The following is a 19,863-nucleotide window of genomic DNA, read 5'->3' as shown; positions in this document are numbered from 1 at the left end:
AATCAGGGAGGGTAATGCACATTTTTCAAAAGAACTGGCATATCCTGAAAACAGATCAAATAATGACCAAAGTCCTTCCAGAAAGACCCACTTTAACATATAAACGGAGTCAATCCCTGGGGGACCATCTTGTCCACAGCCATTTTGTGCCAAATAAAAACAAGCCGGCCCAAATATCAAAATCCAAAGGTTTCTTTCCATGTCGAGCCTGTAAGGCCTGTAAAAACAGTAAGGTAATGAAAACGTACCCAGGCAAAACTGATGAAAATGAACCCGAGAGATATATCAAAAAATTACTCAATTGTAATTCCGAATACACCATATACTGCCTTACCTGTCCCTGTGGGAAACGCTATATAGGCAGCACTATCAAGCCTACAAAAATGCGGATCCTTGAACATCAACGGGCAATAGCAAACAGGGACAAGGCGTACCCTGTAGCAAGACACTTCGCCGAGTTCCACAAAAGCAACAGGGAGCTGTTAAGCTTTTATTGCATCGATCAGGTGGAACGCAGCGAAAGGGGTGGTGATAGAGAAAAAAGACTCCGGACTTTGGAGTCCAAGTACATCATCGGGTTAAAAACAACAATTCCCTGGGGTCTTAATAACAATGAGGAAATGTGGGTACACCTGGAATAACAACTAGATACTGTATAACACCATACTATCTCCACATTTCTGAAACAGGCCTTGTTGTGACGCACTCTCATGCACACTCCCCCATATATATACTCTTCTTTAAGCTCATGCCCATCCAGGGCTAAACCAAATGTTTTGATGCAGTAGGATAGTATTTGCCTATTCAGGGCACAATCTCAACTCAAGTGACTGTTATGGATGTATTAACACGGCTATTTGAATACTATGAGAACATTACTTTACCCATACTGTGATAAAAAGAGTATATGAGTGTTTGACGAAACTCAAAGATGCATGCACTTCAGAAATATTAATGCTTTGCTTACCTATTGTTTGTAATTTGCACGGAGCACTTTATGTATTGATAAACGCCATGAAATGTATATACTGTTGCGTATTTTGCAATTATAAGATGGCCGCCACGATGTGTATTCGAAAAATTATGAACCGTCATTGATTTTCATGACGAGCCGGCTTTAAATGGCGTTTGGTATTTTTAACACTGGTGAACACTGACGAAGCCTTTTGGCGAAACGCTTCTGTTGTGGGGGTAGGGGCTTGAATTAAACCAACTTTGACTGATGGTATGGTGTGCTGGTCTTCTGTTCAGCCAGATTGGAGTGAACTGTCTTTGTGATACGTAAGCGGCTCACCACCGCTAACCAAGCACCCTGGACGAAGAGGAGCGACGGCGGTGAGGACTCTGTGGTACAAATTTTGATGGCCGTCTGCCCCGAAGCGAGGAATATTCAATTGTAACGAGGAGCAGAATCAAGTGCTCAGTCGTGAAGCAAAAACGGAAAGTGACAGCGTACGCCGCGGAACCGCTGGGAAACGGCAAAGGACTTGGATGCATCTGCTGGGATACGGCGGACGAGCCGAGACACCCGCTGTTTACCTAGGTGAGTGAAGCGACGACAAAAAGTACGTCTATTGGTGAATGCGCTTCTGTCCCGATTATACATGCCCATGCGAACATTTCAAAGCCCCGCAAGAGTGTATTTAATTGTCAACACCGCCTCCGAGGAAAGATTGGTGTACAGCGCATGCTGAGAGTACATTTGAAACATAACACACAATGTCAAACACAGGGGATCTGATGCTTGAGAGACAATCTGCGGCAAATATAATGTTTAAAACAAATAAAGAAAAACAAGCCAAAGCTGGGAAGGAAACTACAACTCCAGCACCAATGAGCAATCTTAGAATATTATTTCAAAGACTCGAGAAACTAATGGAACGAGAAGTTAGAAAGTGGTGGGAAGGCACTTCTCTGCAACGCTATGTGGACTGCGATCGCGTTCCAAAGGGCCTCCGCATTTTTACAGTGCCATCTTATGAGAAGGTAAATCCAGCATTGCTAAAAGAATGGGCAGAGTATACAGCAGAAAGCGCCAAAGGAATAGTGAAAATGCTAGCCAAATATGCTTGGATTGATAGAGATGACATTTTAAAAGAGATAGCGGACCTAGAACTAATAATCGCAAATGAAAAAGACACCAAAACAAGTGAAGATCTAAGAGCCACAATGATGAAAAGAGTTAAAGAGTATGAACTAGGAATCAGAAAAAGAAAACAAAGCAAATTTTTAAGGGACGAACAAGACTACTTGTCTGGCAGAATTCTGACTTTTGCACGCAAGTTTGATGCGACTAGAAAACGCTTGGCACAAGGGGGTCCTGTGGCCAATGATGGAGACACTTCGGAATCCGATATCTCGGATGAGGAACGAACAGGGGCCCATGGGAGCAGCATGAGAGCCAGAGAAGCACAAGACGAGAATGCTTTTTTCGACGAGTTTCAAATAATAAAAGAAACCAGACAGAGGCCACAACAACGCAACCACCCTCCAAGTCAAAGAGGAAAACGAGGAGGGGCAAGAGGGGGAAATGCGGCTATCGCCTCACCAAGGGTAACGAGGAGTGCGTCCAGACGCACGAACTGGTAGAAGATAAAACCATCATTAATCTTTCTTCAAGAACACTATCAAGAGATGAGGAAAGGATACTTAAGAAAGGTTTGAACTTCTGCCCTACCAATGATTTCAATCTGGTAGATACCAAAATCGACCTCTTCAAATTTATTAGGAAACTTAAATTTCAGAAAATTTTCGCCTTGCATCCCACAGATTCAAACAATGGAGGTGACCAATTCCGAAATGATGTGGACGACAGTGTCACACTAACTCAATTTGTGGAGATACTTAATGATTCTGCCCCAAGTATTGAGAATGGCCAAAATATGGACACACAAACTTCATCTAATGCAGCAAAACAAATAAGAGATCCAAGCAAAATGAAAAAGAAATCCTGGAAACTTCCTAAAACACAATACGATGCAATTGATGTTTTTAATGATGCAGTGCTTTTGGACCTTGAAAGATTGGCAAAAGAAAAAATGGATGTGAGAAAATCAAATATAACTAGAAAAGAATGGGAAGCAATTAAAGCGTTAAGCAGCGATGAAACTATTGAAATCAAGCCCTCCGACAAGGGTGGTAATATCGTCATTTTTTCTAAAGAAAATTACCAGGAGGAGGCCCTGAAACAACTAAGGGATAAAGACTGCTATACAACAATTAACAGACAGGAATATAACAAAAGCATCTTGGACTTTAACAAATTATTGGCAATTTGGAGGGAGAAAGGGATGCTGAGTATGGATGAACTGTTGTACTTACAATGTGACTCACCTGTGCTTCCAACATTTTACCACTTGCCAAAAGTCCATAAGGACCCAAAGAGACCTCCAGGAAGGCCGATTGTTTCGGCAATCGATAGCCTGCTGGAAAATGCCTCAAGATTTATCGATGGCTATCTTGCACCGATTGTCAAAGAACTTCCTTCCTATGTGAGGGATACACAGGATTTCCTTCGATTAATAGACAATATTGCCTGGGAACCAGGTTTTCTATTAATAACTCTGGACATCGTCAACTTATACACCTGCATTGCCCATGAGAACGGCATTGCTGCAGTAAAATGGTTCCTTGATCGGAAACATGGCCAATATCGGGACCATAATGAAATGCTAGTACAATTAACCACTTTCTGTCTTAACAACAACATGTTTTTGTTTGCAGGCCAGCTATATAGACAGGTCAGAGGGACATCCATGGGCTCGTGCTTCTCTCCCAGCTACGCCAATCTCTTTGTCGGCTGGTGGGAGAGGCACGAGGCTTGGGGTGAGGCCAACGACCAGTGGACTGATAACATTCTTCTATGGACAAGATACATAGACAACCTGTTTGTGGTGTGGCGCGGCAGTAGATCCTCGGCTGAGGAATATATTGCCGCACTCAACAACAATATTTGGAAGCTAAAATTCACTCATGTAATCAGCAACACCAGTGTATGTTACCTGGACCTTGAGGTTTATGTAGACAATGGGAAGATACAGACCAAACTATATAGAAAACCGACGGCAGGAAACGCTGTTTTACATGCAGCAAGCCAGCATCCCAAATGTCTCATAGGTAGCATACCTTATGGTGAATTCCTTCGCCTGAAAAGAAACTGCTCGGATGAGGAGGAGTACGTTCGGGCAAAGGAAGAAGCCAAAACAAGGTTCCAGATCAGAGGATACTCTTGGAACATATTAACAAGTGCAGAAGAGAAATCCAAAAAGATCCAAAGGATCAACTCCTGATGACCAAACAGGGGTTGAAAAATTAGAATAATCCCAGAATGATCACCACATTTAATTCTAAATCAGGGAGGGTAATGCACATTTTTCAAAAGAACTGGCATATCCTGAAAACAGATCAAATAATGACCAAAGTCCTTCCAGAAAGACCCACTTTAACATATAAACGGAGTCAATCCCTGGGGGACCATCTTGTCCACAGCCATTTTGTGCCAAATAAAAGCAAGCCGGCCCAAATATCAAAATCCAAAGGTTTCTTTCCATGTCGAGCCTGTAAGGCCTGTAAAAACAGTAAGGTAATGAAAACTTACCCAGGCAAAACTGATGACAATGAACCCGAGAGATATATCAAAAAATTACTCAATTGTAATTCCGAATACACCATATACTGCCTTACCTGTCCCTGTGGGAAACGCTATATAGGCAGCACTATCAAGCCTACAAAAATGCGGATCCTTGAACATCAACGGGCAATAGCAAACAGGGACAAGGCGTACCCTGTAGCAAGACACCTCGCCGAGTTCCACAAAAGCGACAGGGAGCTGTTAAGCTTTTATTGCATCGATCAGGTGGAACGCAGCGAAAGGGGTGGTGATAGAGAAAAAAGACTCCGGACTTTGGAGTCCAAGTACATCATCGGGTTAAAAACAACAATTCCCTGGGGTCTTAATAACAATGAGGAAATGTGGGTACACCTGGAATAACAACTAGATACTGTATAACACCATACTATCTCCACATTTCTGAAACAGGCCTTGTTGTGACGCACTCTCATGCACACTCCCCCATATATATACTCTTCTTTAAGCTCATGCCCATCCAGGGCTAAACCAAATGTATTGATGCAGTAGGATAGTATTTGCCTATTCAGGGCACAATCTCAACTCAAGTGACTGTTATGGATGTATTAACACGGCTATTTGAACACTATGAGAACATTACTATACCCATACTGTGATAAAAAGAGTATATGAGTGTTTGACGAAACTCAAAGATGCATGCACTTCAGAAATATTAATGCTTTGCTTACCTATTGTTTGTAATTTGCACGGAGCACTTTATGTATTGATAAACGCCATGAAATGTATATACTGTTGCGTATTTTGCACATTATAAGATGGCCGCCACGATGTGTATTCGAAAAATGATGAACCGTCATTGATTTTCATGACGAGCCGGCTTTAAATGGCGTTTGGTATTTTTAACACTGGTGAACACTGACGAAGCCTTTTGGCGAAACGCGTCTGTTGTGGGGGTAGGGGCTTGAATTAAACCAACTTTGACTGATGGTATGGTGTGCTGGTCTTCTGTTCAGCCAGATTGGAGTGAACTGTCTTTGTGATATATATATATATATATATCGGTATATACGATAACGGAAAAGAATAATGAGGTGCATTATGGAACATTAAGTCCCCGCCGCTTCCGTTCTCGCTACCTATAGAGGGAGGTGCCGTTGCAGATGGATTGAAGTCCCACCAATAAGGATGCAGAGAGGATTTAAATATTGGAGGCTGACCAGGGCATTAACAATTGGTTTGGCACTGAGGAAGGTACAATTACCGAAATGCATTTGCCACATTAAACCTTAATTTTGTTAAACAATCCCGTTTGTGCTCCGTGTGTTTGAAGTTGCTGGCGAGGCGAAAAGGAGTCACCTACCTGACGGAGGCATCCGCTGCTGTGTTCGACTGCCGGTGAACTGGTGTTGTGGAATTGAGTTGGCGTGTTTGAACCCCCGCTGGCCAAAGCTTGTTGCCTGAGAAAGACGCGGACTAGTCAAGTCTGAGATGACCTGTTCATAGGAGGGTCGCCTGCAAGCGTCTGTGCCATTACTATCAGCGGGAAGCGAGGGGAGCCTGTTCAGCCTCAAAATGACATAAATGGACATCGCGCTGATAACGACACGAGGCATTACAATGAGAAAGCCTAAACATTTACAAATAACGATAACGGAAAAGAATAATGAGGTGCATTATGGAACATTAAGTCCCCGCCGCTTCCGTTCTCGCTACCTATAGAGGGAGGTGCCGTTGCAGATGGATTTTAGTCCCACCAATAAGGATGCAGAGAGGATTTAAATATTGGAGGCTGACCAGGGCATTAACAATTGGTTTGGTACTGAGGAAGGTACAATTACCGAAATGCATTTGCCACATTAAACCTTAATTTTGTTAAACAATCCCGTTTGTGCTCCGTGTGTTTGAAGTTGCTGGCGAGGCGAAAAGGAGTCACCTACCTGACGGAGGCACCCGCTGCTGTGTTCGACTGCCGGTGAACTGGTGTTGTGGAATTGAGTTGGCGTGTTTGAACCCCCGCTGGCCAAAGCTTGTTGCCTGAGAAAGACGCGGACTAGTCAAGTCTGAGATGACCTGTTCATAGGAGGGTCGCCTGCAAGCGTCTGTGCCATTACTATCAGCGGGAAGCGAGGGGAGCCTGTTCAGCCTCAAAATGACATAAATGGACATCGCGCTGATAACGACACGAGGCATTACAATGAGAAAGCCTAAACATTTACAAATAACGATAACGGAAAAGAATAATGAGGTGCATTATGGAACATTAAGTCCCCGCCGCTTCCGTTCTCGCTACCTATAGAGGGAGGTGCCGTTGCAGATGGATTGAAGTCCCACCAATAAGGATGCAGAGAGGATTTAAATATTGGAGGCTGACCAGGACATTAACAATTGGTTTGGCACTGAGGAAGGTACAATTACCGAAATGCATTTGCCACATTAAACCTTAATTTTGTTAAACAATCCCGTTTGTGCTCCGTGTGTTTGAAGTTGCTGGCGAGGCGAAAAGGAGTCACCTACCTGACGGAGGCACCCACTGCTGTGTTCGACTGCCGGTGAACTGGTGTTGTGGAATTGAGTTGGCGTGTTTGAACCCCCACTGGCCAAAGCTTGTTGCCTGAGAAAGACGCGGACTAGTCAAGTCTGAGATGACCTGTTCATAGGAGGGTCGCCTGCAAGCGTCTGTGCCATTACTATCAGCGGGAAGCGAGGGGAGCCTGTTCAGCCTCAAAATGACATAAATGGACATCGCGCTGATAACGACACGAGGCATTACAATGAGAAAGCCTAAACATTTACAAATAACGATAACGGAAAAGAATAATGAGGTGCATTATGGAACATTAAGTCCCCGCCGCTTCCGTTCTCGCTACCTATAGAGGGAGGTGCCGTTGCAGATGGATTGAAGTCCCACCAATAAGGATGCAGAGAGGATTTAAATATTGGAGGCTGACCAGGGCATTAACAATTGGTTTGGCACTGAGGAAGGTACAATTACCGAAATGCATTTGCCACATTAAACCTTAATTTTGTTAAACAATCCCGTTTGTGCTCCGTGTGTTTGAAGTTGCTGGCGAGGCGAAAAGGAGTCACCTACCTGACGGAGGCACCCGCTGCTGTGTTCGACTGCCGGTGAACTGGTGTTGTGGAATTGAGTTGGCGTGTTTGAACCCCCGCTGGCCAAAGCTTGTTGCCTGAGAAAGACGCGGACTAGTCAAGTCTGAGATGACCTGTTCATAGGAGGGTCGCCTGCAAGCGTCTGTGCCATTACTATCAGCGGGAAGCGAGGGAAGCCTGTTCAGCCTCAAAATGACATAAATGGACATCGCGCTGATAACGACACGAGGCATTACAATGAGAAAGCCTAAACATTTACAAATAACGATAACGGAAAAGAATAATGAGGTGCATTATGGAACATTAAGTCCCCGCCGCTTCCGTTCTCGCTACCTATAGAGGGAGGTGCCGTTGCAGATGGATTGAAGTCCCACCAATAAGGATGCAGAGAGGATTTAAATATTGGAGGCTGACCAGGGCATTAACAATTGGTTTGGCACTGAGGAAGGTACAATTACCGAAATGCATTTGCCACATTAAACCTTAATTTTGTTAAACAATCCCGTTTGTGCTCCGTGTGTTTGAAGTTGCTGGCGAGGCGAAAAGGAGTCACCTACCTGACGGAGGCACCCGCTGCTGTGTTCGACTGCCGGTGAACTGGTGTTGTGGAATATATATATATATATATATATATATATATATATATATATATATATTGAAATCCGAAATTCAATAACGTATGCTATCAGGAAGACAAAGGCAGAACACCAGTATCTAAGTCCAAGTTTAATTTACACAACGCGTTTCGGGCAACAGCCTTGTTCACGTGTAAATGTGCACAATACAAGCAGTCACTGATAACGTTTTTCAACGACCACAAAATCAACAAAATAAACATAGGACTGTGCCCGGAATCAACCAAAAACCTTAGCGGCCATATTAGAGTGGTAAAATACGTATGCAGTAATGGTTCTGTCATGCGATTAAGCAGAAATACTGTATATCACAAAACAAGAGCCACCATGAGAATACACACCTAGTGTGCATGTGCACAATACATACAAATTTCTAAGAATCACAAATGGTATCGAGTGACCGCCCTAGATTGCAGTTATAGCACCAATCCTTCTACATTTAATTACACTGACACCAGAAATGACCTTTTTAAATATGTGAGAAAACGCAAACTAAAAAAGTGGCATAAGCTAAAGAGACTGGGACAAAACCAGACTAGAAGGAATAGTAGTAGTATGATTAACAATAGTCTCATGATTAGTGATATAGACACTCTTATCACCATGGCAGAATTGGAACAGAACAATGAGGTTAGGGATGAACGGATCAACACTACACAGGTTCTTGAGAACATGGAATTAGAACAGGGGGCTGCGGCACGGACTGAGTTCAAGGCCAAATCCACATTTGTAGCCCTACTCCCACATGACAATATCAACACATTCCACGATAGTGCTATTAAGGCACTCGTGGACCTCAGGCTCAAAAGCAAAAAACAACCTAGAGGTATTCACAATAATCTCTGTTTTACCCAAAGACAGGCACTTAAGGCATTAACTGATGATACCAACATTGTTATTCGCCCTGTGGATAAGGGGGGTAATGTTGTTTTCCTTAACAGAGATTACTACACCAATGAGGCCTTATGTCAACTTGATGATACCAAATTTTACATACATGTCACTTATGACACTTACAATCAGAGCATCATTGACATTTGGGACAAAATGGTTACCTGGAGGGATAAGGGCCTCCTAGAGTGGGAAGAATTTTGTTATTTACCACCCACCAGGCACTCACTAAAGTCTACCAATAAAAATGGTACCTCACTTCTAAGGGTAGGCCTAGTGCCAGTGACAGGAAACAGCCCAAAACACAATGAGGACAGATCACATTTTTCCAGTGAAACTGACCCTTTCTTTGCAATGTGCCTAGCTGTGGATTTTGAACCCTAGGTCAGCCATCACCTAGGGAAAGCTAGCAAACATATACATTTTTTGAAACTAGACACCATGGGGAATCCAGGATGGGGTGACTTGTGTGCCTCTCACCAGGTTCTGTTACCCAGAATCCCTGGCAAACCTCAAACTTTGTAAAACAATAACACTTATTCCTCACATTTCTGTGATTGTAAGTTGTGGAATCTGCATGGATCCACAAACTTCCCCCCACCCAGCATTCCAAAAAGTCTACTGACAAAATGGTAACTCACTTGTGTAGGTAGGCATAGTACCCACAAAATGAAATGGCCCAAAACGCAATGTGGACACATCACATTTTCCAGTGAAAACTGACACTTTTTTTGCAATGTGTCTAGCTTTGGATTTGAACTCTTGCTCAGCCGGTATCTAGAGAAACATAGCAAACGTATACATTTTCGAAATCTAGACACCCATGGGAATCCAGAATGGGGCGACTTGTGTGGCTCTCACCAGGTTCTGTTACCCAGAATGACTTGCAAACCATAACATTTGTAAAAAAAAGCGTATTTTCCTGACATTTCTGTGATGGAAAGTTCTGGAATTTGTGTGGATCCACAAACTTCCACTCACCAAGCATTACCCAAAGTCTCCTGACAAAATGGTACCTCGCTGGTGTAGGTAGGCATAGTATCCACAAAAGGAAATGGCCCAAAACGCAACGTGGACAAATCACATTTTTCCAGTGAAAACGGACCCTTTTTTGCAATGTGTCTTGCTGTGGATTTGAACCCTTGCTCAGCCGTTATCTAGGGAAACCTAGCAAACCTATACATTTTTTTAAAGCTAGACACCCAAGGGAATCCAGATTGGGGCGACATGTGTGGCTCACACCAGGTTCTATTAACCAGAATCCCTGGCAAATCATAAACTTTGTAAAAAAAAACATATTTTCCTCACATTTCTGTGATGGAAAGTTCTGGAATTTGTGTGGACCCACAAACTTCTACCCATCCAGCATCCCCCAAAGTCTCCTGACAAAATGGTACCTCACTTGTGTAGGTAGGCATAGTACCCGCAAAAGGAAATGGCCCAAAACGCAATGTGGACACATCACATTTCTTCAGTGAAAACTCACCCTTTTTTCAAAATGTGTCTAGCTGTGGAATTTCATACCTAGCTCAGCCGGCATTCTAAGGAAACTTAGCAAACCTATACATTTTTTAAAACTAGACATCCAGGGAAATCCAGGATAGGGTGACTTGTGTGCCTCTCAGCAGGTCCTGTTACACAGAATCGCTTGTAAAACTCAAACGTTGTCAAAAAAACTATATTTTCCTCACATTTCTATTATGGAAAGTTCTGGAATCTGCAAGGAGCCACACACTTCCACCCTCCAAGCACTCACCAAAGTCTTCCAATAGAATGGTACCTCACTTCTGTGGGTAGGCCTAGTGCCTGTGACAGGAAGTGGCCCAAAACACAACATGGACACATTACATTTTTCCAGTGAACACTGACCCTTTTTTTGCATTGTGTCTAGCTGTGGATTTTGAATCCTAGCTCAGCCGTCACCTAAGGAAACCTAGCAAACCAACATTTTTGAAAACTAGACACCCAGGGAAATCCAGGATGGGGTGACTTGTGGGGCTCTTATCAGGTTCTGTTACCCAGAATGCCTTGCAAACCTCAAACTTTATCAAAGAAACACATTTTCCTCACATTTCTGTGATGGAAAGTTCTGGAATCTGTGTGGATCCACAAACTTCCACCCACCTAGCATTCTCCAAAGTCTCCCAATAAAAATGGCACCTCCCTTCTGTAGATGGGCCTAGTACCCGTGAAAGGAAATGGCCCAAAATGCAACGTGGACACATCACATTTTTTCCAGTGAAAACTGACCCTTTTGTTGCAATGTATCTAGCTGTGGATTTTGAACCCTAGCTCAGTCGGCATCAAGGGAAAGCTAGCAAACCTATACTTGTTTGAAAACTAGACACCCAGGGGAATCCAGAATGGGGTGACTTGTGTGCCTCTCACTAGGTTCTGTTACACAGAATCGCTTCCAACCTCACTCTTTGTAAAAAAAAGAAAAGAATCACAATTTCATCACATTTCTGTGATGGAAAGTTCTGGAATCTGTGTGGATCCACAAAAATTCACCTTCCCAGATTTCCCCAAATCCTCCCGATAAAAAGTGGTGTCTCACTTCTGCGAGTAGACCTCGTGCCTGTGACAGGTAACGGCCCAAAACGCAATGTGGACATGTCACATTTTTCCAGTGAAAACGGACCCTTTTTTGCAATGTGTCTTGCTGTGGATTTGAACCCTTGCTCAGCCGTTATCTAGGGAAACCTAGCAAACCTATACATTTTTTTAAAGCTAGACACCCAAGGGAATCCAGATTGGGGCGACATGTGTGGCTCACACCAGGTTCTATTAACCAGAATCCCTGGCAAATCATAAACGTTGTAAAAAAAAACATATTTTCCTCACATTTCTGTGATGGAAAGTTCTGGAATTTGTGTGGATCCACAAACTTCCACCCACCCAGTATTCCCCAAAGTCTCCTGACAAAATGGTACCTCACTTGTGTAGGTAGGCATAGTACCCGTGAAAGGAAAAGGCCCAAAACGCAACGTGGACACATCACATTTTTCCAGTGAAAACTGACCCTTTTTTTAAATGTGTCTAGCTGTGGATTTTGATACCTAGCTCAGCCGGCATCTAGGAAAACTTAGCAAACCTATACATTTTCTAAAACTAGACATCCAGGGAAATCCAGGATGGGGTGACTTGTGTGCCTCTCAGCAGGTCCTGTTACACAGAATCGCTTGCAAACCTCAAACTTTGTCAAAAAAACTATATTTTCCCCACATTTCTGTTATGGAAAGTTCTGGAATCTGCAAGGAGCCACAAACTTCCACCCACCCAGCACTCACCAAAGTCTCCCAATAAAACGGTACCTCACTTCTGTGGCTAGGCCTAGTGCCTGTGACAGGAAATGGCCCAAAACGCAACATGGACACATCGCATTTTTCCAGTGAACACTGGCCCTTTTTTTGCAATGTGCCTTGCTGTGGATTTTGAATCCTAGCTCAGCCGTCTCCTATGGAAACCTAGCAAACCAACATTTCTGAAAACTAGACACCCAGGGGAATCCAGGATGGGGTGACTTGTGTGCCTCTCACCAGGTTCTGTTACACAGAATCGCTTCCAAACCTCACGCTTTGTAAAAAAAAAAAAACACAATTTCCTCACATTTCTGTGATGGAAAGTTCTGGAATCTGTGTGGATCCACAAACTTCCACCCACCTACCCAGCATTCTCCAAAGTCTCCCAATAAAAATATCAACTCCCCTCTGTAGATAGGCCTAGTACCCGTGAAAGAAAATGGCCCAAAATGCAACGTGGGCACCACATTCTTTCCAGTGAAAACTGACCCTTTTGTTGCAATGTGTCTAGCTGTGGATTTTGAACCGTGGTTCAGCCGGCATCCAGGGAAACCTAGCAAACCTATACATGTTTGAAAACTAAACACCCTGGGGAATCCAGGATGGGGTGACTTGTGTGCCTCTCACCAGGTTCTGTTACACAGAATCGCTACCAAACCTCATGCTTGGTAAAAAAAAAAAAGAAACACAATTTCCTCACATTTTTGTGATGGAAAGTTCTGGAATCTGTGTGGATCCACAAACTTCCACCTACCCAGCATTCCCCAAAGCCTTCCGATAAAAACGGGGTTTCACTTCTGTGAGTAGGCCTAGTGCCTGTGACAGGAAACGGCCCAAAACATAATGTGGACACGTCACATTCTTCCAGTGAAAACTGACCCTTTTTTTGCAATGAGCCTAGCTGTAGATTTTTAACCCTAGCTCAGCCGGCACCTAGGGAAACCTAGCAAATCTGTACATTTTGTGAATCTAAACAGCCAGGGGAATCTAGGACAAGGTGACTTGTGTGGCTTTCATTAGGTTCTGTTACCCAGAATCCCTTGCAAACCTCAAGTTTTGTAAAAAAAACACATTTTCTTCACATTTCTGTGATGGAAAGTTCAGGACTTTGCTTGTATCCACAAACTAACCACCCACCCAGTATTCCCCAAAGTCTCCCAATAAAAATGCCACCTCACTTGTGTGGGTGGGCTAAGTCCCCCGCAGCAGGGAAGGGCCCAAAACATATTGTGGAGACATCAAAATTAGCTATAACAAAACAACCTTTGCCTTTTTACAGAAATGTCTCCCAATTACTCACAGTTATACTTATCATCATAAAATCTTTAGTACAGTTTTTAAAACCCCCCACAAAACAACACATTTATTAGAACTGTATTACAAATAAAAATCAAACAGTTACATTTTGTTTACAGTCCCATTCAAAAACATTTATTAGAACTGTATTACAAATAAAATCAAACAGGTAACTTTTCTTTACAGCCCCATTCAAAAAACAAGCAACATAAAAACACATTGGTTCACCAGATAACATTTGCAGGTATGTTGAGGCCGGCAAAACTTGTGTGAAATTTGAACCTTTTAACGGAGGAATTATGAAATCTTTACGTAATTGCTGATAGAACCCATAGAACATTATAAAATGCAAGGCATTCTGGTGTGAAACAGAGTCACACCCACAAGGACCTAAGAGTGTAGTCTGACTCGAACCTATGGGGACTGAGTAAAAAATGTTACTTATTTCATCCTGAACCTGGTTAATAATAAATAACTATTTGTGACCAAAGTAAGATACGGTTACATTATCAACAAGGTTTTCTATAATACATATGATCCTACAATGGATTTATTCAATTCCTGTGATTCTCTCATATCACATGGGTAGGACAAAAATCTATTGTCATCTGAGTCAGGCCACTTTAATGATCTCTGGCTTTTCAAAACGCTCTGGGCGCCCTGAAGCTGTAAAGGAGGTTTTCATTTAGGTCAACCAAGGAATGCTAAAGGTCCTAATTAGGACAATCCTTTAGTATTACCTGGGTTACCTTGGCTTCTTTCTTCAACCAGACCGAGATCCATCTTAGCAAGGAGCGAAAAGATAACATATCTGTGAATGTGACCGAGATCTTCATGTAATATGTCGGACGACATACACTGAGGTAGGGAAAATCATCCTCTGTGAATTATTTTCGTAATGCCGCAACGGGTCTGTACCCACCTTGAGCATATCCTGCCCCATAGAAAGTAAAGTGTTTTCCAGGTGGTTGAAATAAAGCACGAAAAGGAGCTAAGCTGCAGCCAGTCTAACCCTCCACCTCTTCTCAAAAGTCTGAGTACAACAGCCATCTATATCATATTTTACTGAGGCAGAAATATTCATATGTAAGTCAACATGAAGTAGACAATGTCGGAATCTACGCCTAACGAGAACATGATTTTCCACAGTTTTTCATGGTAGATCCTATCAAATACTGAGGTGAGGTCCACGAAGTCCATATGCATTGACCCCTGCTCAGCTTCTGTATATTTATTGATAAGAAAATCGAGATTTAACATTTTTCAAATGGACATAGGCCAAATCTATCATCATAATGCAAATCAGAAATTATGTGATTATGTTCTGCTCATATGGTTAGACTACTTAATACCACCCGCCCTGTAACTTTCACCACTGTGCTGATTAACTAAATTGATCTATACCAGCGTGGGTCATACTTGTCTCCCTTTTTAAACACATATAACGGTAAAATGGAACCAAAAAGATGGAATACCATTACTGGAATGTCCTGGGCCTTACTATGTAATCTCTTAGTCAAGTCGTCAAAGATTTTCCCTGTTGGTGGAGTTAACCTTTGGTAGCTGAAATGAAGCATTGAAAGGGGTACACATCAACAATACAATTTAACTTGTGAAGCCATGCAACTACACAACGAGGCCCAAGAATCACTAAATATGATTAAAGGGTAATATTTGGATTACCAATCAATCCAGTAAATATGGAAGCCAAAGGCAAATTCAATATGTACATTATTACGATAGGCAAAGTGAAATATCTAATTTGGTTCAGACACAATAGAATAAGATACAGATTTGTTATAGCCACAATTATGCAATCTATACTACTATTATAAAGGAAGAACTTTGAACCTTTGAGGCGGGTAAACTCGGTAACCACAGCGCCAATCCACACACCCGATACATCGTTGTAATCGTCAGGGTGTGCAGATGGACATAGGCTACATAAATGTAATAAATATACGTTATTTAAAAACTTTACCGGAAAAAAAAGTAGTCCCTTGGAAGAAGCGCCGGCCGGGACGTGCGTGCTGAAGTGAGGAGCGCGGGGAGGAGCGGCGTCCAGGAGCGCGAGGAGGAGCGGCGGACATGGCGCGGGGAGGAGCGGTGAGAAGCGGCGGACAGGCGGTGAGGAGCGGCGGACAGACGGTGAGGAGCGGCGGACAGGCGGTGAGGAGCGGAGAACAGGTGGTGAGGAGCGGCGGACAGGCGGGGAGGAGCGGTGAGCGGCGGATGAGGTAGTTTATTTATTTATTTATTTAGGAGTAGTGAGTGCGGAAAAATGAAGCAAAAATGACAATCGGGAGCAAGAGGAAGCAAACGGAGCATTACAAAAGTGAGCCAAACGGTGCATTACAGGAGGAAAAAGTTATGTGTGCAGGTTACAAAAGCGTACATCGTGAGCAAGAGGAAGCAAACGGATCATTACAAAAGTGAGCCAAACGGTGCATTACTGGAGAAAAAAGTTACGTGTGCAGGTTACAAAAGCGTACAAAGTAAACATAGAGGTATAATATGGAGGAAGGCTCCGGGGGACCCACGGACAACGTCGGGGCGGGCGGGGGCCCTGAAGCCTAATTGCTCCCGGACAACGTCGGGACGGGCTGCTAGTAACAAATAAAGGTGAACAGATGTTCCATAAAGAAACGTCCCTTCTCTATTCTAACATGGGTCAAATATAGAACCATCTATCAAAGGTCTCTAATTCGGGAGCATAGAAGAATATGGTGTCAGCATGATTAGGCTCCAGTAGAGGAACAAACCAAAAGGAAAGGTGAGGGCATAGTTGCATGAGCACTATGCCCCTAAAGTGTCTGTGCCATTCAGTGACATTTTAAGTGCAGTGAATCCATATTGAATACATGGGCTGGGAGGTTGTCATTACGAACGCCACAGCTCCATGGTGGCTTTACTGAATGCTAAGGAGTTTGGTATCAAACTCTTCAGCATAATAAACCTACACTGATGCCAGTGTTGGATTTATTAAAAAATGCACTTAGAGGGCATCTTAAAGTTGCCCCTTGAAAAATGACCAACTCCTTTATGTCCAGATGACTGGTCTGCACCAGCCTGCCACACACAGACAAGTTGCTGACACCCTGAGTTGGGAGCCCTTGTGGGTCAGGGACAAAGACTGCTTGGGGGAGGTGCTTCACACCTAGCCTCAAGCAGGAACAGCATTCTGGGCGGTGAGCCTCAAAAGCTTCCCACCATTTGCAATGCTAGCCAGGGCCTCTCCAGTTAGTTGAGATGCCCGCACCCGTGACCAAGCCCTTTGGCGGCACGATTGGCAGGAAAATTAGTAGTCAAAAGAGGTGTAACCTCTCTCTGCCAGGACCACCCCTAAGGTGCCCTGGACTGAGGTGGCCCCCACCATCTTGAATGGAAGAATTCTGCCCAATTAGGTTAGGAGGATGTTCCCTCCCCACAGGGAGGGGACATTCTAAGGGTGTAGTCACCATAAATGCAAGTAGCCCATTGGCGACTCTCTGCCAGTCCCTGTAACACCCCTAAATTCAGTATTTAGGTGTACCCCTGAACCTTGATCTTCAGATTCCTGCAACCTAAGAAGATGGACGAAGAGGACGCCGTGCAGAGAAGCAAAAAGACAGTTGCTGCTTTGGCACCAGCTCTACCAGCCTTTCTCCTGCTACTTGAACCTGTGAAGAAGACGACATCTGTTCCGTGGCCAGCGACTTCCAAGAACCCAAGGAAGACTGCCACTCTTCAATAAAGACCAGATTTCCTGAGGACAGCATCCCTGTCCAGAAAAACTCCATCTTCAAGGAATCCGGAACCAGGTGGATCCGCAACCCCTACACACTTTGCACCGACGTCCTTGCCCGAGTTAGAGTGGCTCACCTATCCTTTGAAGTCTCCCCAGCAATCCTGACCTCATCTCCATTGGTGGCTGACCTCTCCTATACCCCATGCAGTCGCCTGCAGCCTCTATATGAAGGGTCCTCCTTACCGCAACCAGCTCTGACCAAGAAGAATCGACACCAAAAGGTACCCCGGCATCCTCAGCCCTCTGGCCTTGGGAAGCTCAACCGACAGTGCCTTGGTCTCCCCCAGCTCTCCAATTTACCTGCCCAGCCAGTAGTCTAGCCCTGCAGTTTATCCAACCTTCCAGTAAACACATATGAAAATTGAGAAATAAGCCAGGTACAATTCTCAGGATTACTGACCACTATTACCAGCTCCTTGCTACGTGGATTTAAAAGGATACTCCCAAAACGTTAACTCCTTTCACTGCCACATACAACTAAATGTGTGCTACTCTACCCTTAAATATTATATCCACCTCCTTATAGCCTTTTATTTCAATGGCTGACCCATCAAAACTCTGTGCCACAATATGTGATGCCTATGAATCATCAAGAGTTCAGGCACCTCCAAACATTTCCAAAAGATATTGCTCAGTAATTACGGTCCAAGGAGACTCAGAATCTTCGAAAAGTTCCACATCTCTGTTAAGAATCTGAACTTTGCACTTGGGAGGTCTGCTAACTTCCACCTCCATTTCCTGAGCATTCAAAGATAGAACATTTTCCTTTTCCATGTCACTGTCTGCACCACAAACACAGTTGATACTAGCTGCTTCCTTCATACCTGCTGCCCTACTACTCAACAGGGTCACACCTTTTCTCTTTTCGCTCTTGCACACATGTGAAAAATGTCTCATATGTCCACAATTACTGCATTTTTAACCAACATCTGGACAGTGAGGTGACAAGGACAAATGACTGCAGCTACTACCCCTATAACAAGTAAGTGCTTTGTCATACCTCCATCCAGCTGGTACATTTTTGTGTACCGAATTATCCCCAACAACATGCACCTCGCCAGTCGACTTCACATTCTTTACAGCACTAACCTGCACAGATGTCATCCATTACTCTGGCTGTTCAATGGCCTTCCAAGTGGTAATAGCATAATGTAACTTTGGTTCCCCATTGCCCATGACTGTTCTTGTACTTATTGATTTCTAACATTCACTAATATTTGATCTTTTATCATTTCATCAGTAATAGACCCAAAATTACAGAGTGAAGAAAGCTCCTGCAATGCTGTGAGAAAGTCATCAAACAACTCCACATCTCCTTGAGCCCTGATGTAAAATTTGAATCTGTTCAATGCCATGCTAGAGAAATGATTGAACCCTGGCTCCATTTGTGGCAAATCCTCCTCAATCATATTATTCTCTCCCTTTCGTTGTGGAGGGACCTGTGGCAACGTTCTAAATGTCCATTGGCCTTCTGAGCCCAAACAATGGAGCAAAAGTTTGTTCTTCCTCTCTGTACACATCCTATCCCCATCAATTGCTTTCATATAGGTGAGGAACTCCTACTTCCACCTTGCTGATGGTATGGGTGGACCGCCTTTATTTTGTAAAAACTTTGCAGCAGGTTCATACTGCATGTTAAAACAGGAATACAGGTAAACCCACAATAATACTATAAACTCACTTCTAAAAAGAATGTGTTTCAATAAATAGTAAGGAACTTTACCAAAATACTTTGCACATACATCACATAGTCTGAAAATACAAAATGCTCTTCAAATATTATTAAATAATGAATGAATGAAATATAGCTTTATTCGATATAACTGATATCATAAAAGCATTACATATACATTAAAACAGTTAAAAAAGTAGACATAGAGAAAACATAATTCTGTACAGCACATTGCATATTTAGCTCAATAAAACAGTGTAAAATGCGCTCAACCAAGGTAGGATAGTCTATTGAGTCTAATACGCCATGCCCAGCCTAGAAACTTAGCCATTGCAATAGCGAACAGGGGACGAGGGTCCGTTTTTAGAATCCCTAAGGCCTCCCTATGCGACCTAGTCCCAAGGACTCTACAGGGAGGCTTCAGCCATCTACTACGGGGGGCTGCACAGGCCAAGCATTCAAACAGCAGATGGGGAACTGTCTCTAATCTGTGTAAACAACAAGGGCAAAAAGGGGAGGTCTGTGCCGGGACCTTCCAGTTGGCAGTCACAGTACCCACTGGGAGAACACCTACCCTGAAT

This window comes from Lissotriton helveticus, chromosome 2_2 (assembly GCF_964261635.1).
Source record: "Lissotriton helveticus chromosome 2_2, aLisHel1.1, whole genome shotgun sequence".
Lineage (NCBI taxonomy): Eukaryota > Metazoa > Chordata > Amphibia > Caudata > Salamandridae > Lissotriton > Lissotriton helveticus.
The sequence above is the reverse complement of the archived record's forward strand: the minus strand, read 5'-3'. Positions refer to the sequence as shown.